Source organism: Eurytemora carolleeae, unplaced genomic scaffold (assembly GCF_000591075.1).
Source record: "Eurytemora carolleeae unplaced genomic scaffold, Eaff_2.0 scaffold163, whole genome shotgun sequence".
NCBI lineage: Eukaryota > Metazoa > Arthropoda > Copepoda > Calanoida > Temoridae > Eurytemora > Eurytemora carolleeae.
In genome coordinates, this window is record NW_019396644.1 from 13,856 (window position 1) to 20,823 (window position 6,968).

The following is a 6,968-nucleotide window of genomic DNA, read 5'->3' on the forward strand; positions in this document are numbered from 1 at the left end:
GAATGACCCGATTAAACTGATACAAAAAGTTTTGGACAAAGTTTACAGCCATTTGCTGCATGATATTGAACACGAATTCTGGCGTCTGTATGGAAAGGAACTCTGTCAGTATAACAGGGATAGATGAAGCCATAAATAGGGTTAGAAAATCAAAAACATGAGATTGGGGAAAATCAATTGAATTTGAGGGAGATTTTAGAGATTTATATTCAAACTGTAACAAAGAATTACTAGAGGAATGCTTGTTAAAAGCTGGAAAAATTGGTAAACTAGAACCAACATCGATAGGCTTTATTTTAAACCTCATAAAAGTGTCAATGGGACATTCCTATTTAAAGGAACCTGAAGGGGGTTTTAAAACTTTAAATGGGTTTTCGATGGGTGAAAACTCAGCAGCAAGAGTAAGTGAGATAATATTAAGGATTTACGAGTTACAAATATTCAAATTGTTGCATTGCAAAAAAACTAGATAAACTGGTAAACATGTACTTGCGATTCCGAGACGATATGTCTCTGTACATGTAGAAGGGGATGCAGTCCAAATGTTGAAAGTGATAAAAAATAATCACAAGTGGTCACCCTAAATGTATTCAATTTAATGTAGAATCAAAAGTTATATTTGGGAAATTATTGAACATTAAAATATTTAATTTCCCAAATTAGAAAAAACCAATTACAACGAAACTGAGAAAACCGAATTCTAAATATGACATAATTCCATTCACTCCAATGTAAATCTAAAATATAAAAAAATGGCGTGATTGGGATATTTTAAAACAATAAAAACTCATACATGTTCAGTAACAAAAGAACTGAAGCAACAAAAAATTATAGTTAAAACAATTTTAAATGAAAAGGCCTTTCCAGATAACTTAATCCATGAATTAGAGCAACATAAAAACACCATCGAAAAAGAAAAACCAAAGAAGTTTATAGGAACAACAATATTTGACCACATCAGTAAAAGACATAATTTTGTGAAACAAATTTTCAAAAAATCAATAATAGATAAGAACCAGTTCTATTTACCAACAGATACCCCGGGAAAGAAACTCGAGCAGCATTTTTTTACTATTAAAAAAATGAAACAAAAACTGAACTTCTAAAAATGAGTGTTTTTCATAAAAAAAATGTAAAATGGAGATGCAAGGCGGTAAGGACCTAAATTAATATTCGTATGAATTAAAGTTAGGGGTGTTTTGAGGTTTCTTTGTTTAACACTATTAGTTTGTTGTCAAAAGTATCATTAATGGAAACGGACATTTTGATTGTAAATAAATACTCGGCACGGAGCACCAGCTAGACCCATGGTTCTTTGCCGAAACAGTAAATCTGGTTTGGCAAAGACTTACCTGGTGCTGGTGCTCCTTTTTCAAGGAACACGTTTTAAAAACAACATTCAAAATTTATTTTTTTTCGTCCGAAAAATCCGCTGAAAGATATTTTTGACAAAACTTATTTAAATTTACAGAATTTTTTAAAGGGACTAACTATGTGTTCAATTTTCTTTAAATTTTCAACTAAATCTTAATATTAATTATGATATTTATTTTATATTTTTTTTTAGGAAAAACAATATCAAGGAAACCCTATTTATTCATTTTTTAAAGCACATGCATTTTTATGAGGCTGAAGAATGTTAATTTATACTGCTGAATACAGCTCACATACTATAGGATGGCCATTTTATGGTAATTAAAACAAGAAAGCAACAACTGAAAGGGTTAATAAAAGCAGCATTCCAAATATAAATTCATAAAGTTTTAAGCCAAAAGGTTTTGGTCCGGGATGCTAGATGGGTCGATCTGCTGAACAATCCAGAGATGATTTCAAGGATGTACATAGCGAGGAAGGCTGAAGCGAGTATGTACCCCAGAAGAAATTCTGCATCGGATCATTTTTCGAAATGTTTCCCGTTAAAACCAATCTTTATAATGTCTGATAGGATTTCATAATGAACACTGATCTAAGAACACTCTGTTTTATCCTCTCTACGTTGATATTTTTACCAGGAAGGAAGAATAACTTAGACTGTCCTAAATTAACATTAAAAATATTATTTTCCATTCAGATTTTTTATTTCAATTTTATTTTAATTTCAAACAGGGGAAAGTCTGATTTTCAACTTTACCCTTTAGAACTTTGACTGATCATTGAGGACAAATAACTCCGTTTGTTTATCTCTACACCGCAAACTGGAGTGTAAACTAGCGTACTATGTGAACTTTACACATATCTGCTACTTTTAGAAAGTAAATATTAAGATTTCTTGTAAACAAAGTCATCAACAATTCTAAGCGTTTCTGAAATAATTCTATCACTCTTGATCAGTTAAAGGTTTAAAGGGTAATGTAGTGTAACGGACAATGGATATACTACTCTACAAATGGACAATGGATATACTACTCTATAAATGGAAGATCAATTGTAATTACGTCTGCAGCCTGTTTTTTCCTTATTCCCAAGAAAAAGTCGATACGGCTAAACCAATTGGGTTTACATTTTTCGTGTGAATTCTTTATGAAAATGGAAAATTTAAATCTGTGACTCCAATACTTTTTATCAATACCGCAAAGCATAAAGTTTCGAAAATTATTAGACCAAAGTATTAAAAGTATTGTTTTAGTCAAATAAGATTCAAATGTTCATTTCTTACACTTACATAAACCTTGAATTTTTACTTTAAACTGACCTAAAGTTGTAATTTATAAAAATTTTAAATTCAATTTATATAAAGGACACTTTTAAACTAAAGTAAATTCAGTTTATAAAAAGTCTCATCAATTTTTAAGACAGGGTCGACTTTGAAGTGACGCGACGCCTCTTGGCAGTGGCGGATATAAGGGGGGNTATCTATATCATAATAACCAAATATTTTACCTCTGGCTAGTTTGCAGTGACAAACTGAGACCTGCCTTAAACTCTAATTTTCTTATATCTATATCATAATAACCAAATATTTTACCTCTGGCTAGTTTGCAGTGACAAACTGAGACCTGCCTTAAACTCTAATTTTCTTATATCTATATCATAATAACCAAATATTTTACCTCTGGCTAGTTTGCAGTGACAAACTGAGACCTGCCTTAAACTCTAATTTTCTTATATCTATATCATAATAACCAAATATTTTACCTCTGGCTAGTTTGCAGTGACAAACTGAGACCTGCCTTAAACTCTAATTTTCTTATATCTATATCATAATAACCAAATATTTTACCTCTGGCTAGTTTGCAGTGACAAACTGAGACCTGCCTTAAACTCTAATTTTCTTATATCTATATCATAATAACCAAATATTTTACCTCTGGCTAGTTTGCAGTGACAAACTGAGACCTGCCTTAAACTCTAATTTTCTTATATCTATATCATAATAACCAAATATTTTACCTCTGGCTAGTTTGCAGTGACAAACTGAGACCTGCCTTAAACTCTAATTTTCTTATATCTATATCATAATAACCAAATATTTTACCTCTGGCTAGTTTGCAGTGACAAACTGAGACCTGCCTTAAACTCTAATTTTCTTATATCTATATCATAATAACCAAATAATGCTGAAAATCTTTGACATTTTACACTTATACTATATTGACCTTGCAGAATTCATTGTTTGAGCTAGACACAGGTCAACAGCATTAGGTTACAAAGATACAAAGATTTCGTTAGATAACATGTTTTAGATTACTTCTCAGGGATCGTTCATGTTTATTAAACATTGCAGGAGAGAAAAATAATTTTTAAAAAAATATGTTTTAGCGAGAGTAAACGTACGAATTATATTTTACTGCTTATTTGTCTTGAAGCGAAATAATAGAATGCAAATTGTTAAACATTATCTAACCTATAAACAGACTTTTGGAGTTTTCTATCTTAAACATGCAACATACATCTTTTAATGTAAACAAACACCATAAAGTGTTTTATGTGTTTTGTAATAAATTGTTTAAATATTGACCTCTCCTTCCACACTCTAGAATACTTGAAGCTTAAAACAAGATTTAAAGGAACTTCTGTGGAGATCCTTAGATATATCGTCTTCCAGTCCGGAAGCTCTAAATACCAAACCAAATATACATTTATAGTTTTTGTAACTCATGTTGTAAGTTATACTTCAATATACATTGAGTTCGTTTATTTTGGTCCTTTATTCGTCGCTGCACTGTTACCATAATTTTGTGATACTCAATCTTTAAGGAAATGTTAATTATTTTGGGTAATCTTAATTAGAACAAACTTAGTATATGTTAGAATTATTCATACTTAAACAATTCTTTTTCAATAAAATTTTTTTATTTTTAATCCCTCAGATATTTGTAACCTGGCGCGTCCCGGACCTTTGATATTTCAAGTTATGAATTCCTTTAGATCAAATTCCACCAGGTTGCAAAGATACAGAAATTATTAAGCTCGAGTTTTACGCAAGTAGTCAGCTGCTGTGTAACAATTACTTTTTAAGTTGTAATATTTTGAACACAGAAAATCTAATTTAAAAAATCAAATCAAAGCAATTAAGATTTTTTCCGGTATATCAGCATTCTGTAATGTTTTTTTTTTTCATTTATCAATGGTCATTTGGCATAAATATGTGAAATTTTTGGTGTCTTTTTTTGGCTGGGTTGAAAAATAAAAATTAGTTTTTTAATTGAGGGGAATCGGATTAGGCTGTTTTTTTGTGTGGGTGGGGTGGGGGGTCAAAATTGAAAATTAGCTTTCAAAACAAAAAAACAAGAATTACATCTCACATAAGCCGTAGATTGTATTAAACAACATCAGAATATTTGTAAGCAGTGTTATTATTTAATTTTATCAAAATTATTGTTTTAATATTAAATACGATGATTGGTTCTGTAATTACTTTAATACAACGGAAAAATAAAAAGATTGTGTCTTATAGACAGCCTAGACAATTACCCCCTCTGTGCCCTCCCCCCTCCCCTCCCACCCCTAACTAAGGATGGAAATGTATGCCCCAGGACCTCATATGCACATACACAACTGATGGGTCAAATTAAAATTTAAATTACTGTAACAAATCAATTTCTGGACCCTCATTAAATAATAATTAATAAATGATAAAAATGAATTTTTGAAATGGATATATAAAGATTTATTAACCTAATTTTGTCTCGTTTATCAATAATTTTTAGATTTTTTATCGAATGAAAAACATTCGGGTATTTTTCATTCTTTTCTTTATACGTGTTTGACATGCTAAGATGGAGTGATATATATTTATCTGGCCTATAAGGAATCCATTCTGTACTTTTCCTTTCCTTCGGTCAAAATCAAACCATGCACTTTCTTTCTTCTTTCTTTCAACATTTTTCAAACAGATTATTGATCAAAGAAAAACATTGAAGGATTCTTATTTTAATAATTCTTTAAAGATACTTTAAAAGATACTTTAAAAGATACTTTAAAAGATACTTTAGCCAAGAATTCCTTTGACCAAAGGTTATTATCCAAGAGTTTTTAACCAAAACTTTGCTAACCAAAGGTTTGTGGACCAAAGGTTTGTGGACCAAGGGTTTGTTAACCAAGGGTTTTTAACTAAGGGTTTTACACCAAAGGTTTTTAGCAAAGGGTTTTGTAAAAATGGGTTTTAACCAAGGATTTTAAACCAAAGGTTTGTTAACCAAGGGTTTTTTAACAAAGGGTGTTTAACCAAGAGTTGTTAACCAAGGGTTGTTAACCAAGGGTTGTTTACCAAGGGTTTTTAACCAAAGGTTTTAAACCAAAGGTTTTTAACCAAAGTTTATCAACCAAGAGTTTATTATTAACCAACGATTTTTCGAACATAGAACTCTATGACCAAAGACTCTTTTACCCACTATAGGTCTTCGACGGAAGAATCTTTTACAATGATTGTTATAAGAATCTTTAACTAAGGAATTCATTCCTTTTTTGTGACCACTCTTTGGAAAAGGCTGTTTTCTTAGACAACTAACTAAAGGAAAGTACACGCATACAATTTAAGAAGCCTGCATCTAAAAAGATGGCAGCGTGTGAAAATTCAAGAATCTCTAAATATATCGATGTTTCTGGTTTACTAGGAGTATGTATAAATGTCTTATACCTGCTGATTGATATTTAGGATCCAATAAACGTAAAAAACGCTTCAACTTTTTAGTGGATTGTCAAATAGCACTTTATAGACAAGGGATGGTTAGTATCTGGTTAAGATTAATAAATGACAATATAATACTAATAAAAAATTTTAACAAATGTAAAACAATTACCGAAAAATATTCCTAGTTTTTATTATTTTCCTAGATCGAGCTTGTTTGGTTTTACAGACGGATTTAAAAACTCATTCTTCATTTCTCCATAGCTCTTCAGGAAAAGAAACATGGGTTAAAAGGATGGAAGAAACTTTAGTTTCATATAAATATAGTTTTCTCATGATGTTGATCCGAAATTCTCATCTCTTGGGTTTCCTTGTTTCTATACTCCAAGCTTGGTGTGCAAGTGTATTGGCGTATAATCAAGTGTTTTCTGATTACAGTTATTACATGGCTCTATGAATATCATAATACGCAGTAACAATGAGAAAATATATAAACGAACATCGATTACAATCTTACATACATTCAATATTATGAATGAATACTACAGGAAGGAGGAGTGGGGGGGGGGATAAATTTGAAAGGGAAAGTAAAAGGGAAAATGAAAGCGCAAAAAACTTTTCCTAATTACTAACAACAAGAGCTAAACATTCGCCACAAACTCAAGTTTTCTAATCCTTATTTCTATGCAACCTGATGTTGTAGACCTTTGATATTTTAAACTTTAAATACCACCAAGATTATCACCATTAGGTTGCAGAGATATAGGGATTAAAAAAATGATTAGTGTTCAGTTCCTTACCTTATACATATTCTTTAAGTATTTAATTTTTAATCTTTAGATATTAACAGGTTGCAAATTTATAAGAACTATAGATTCTGTCAACGAACGTGAAAGGG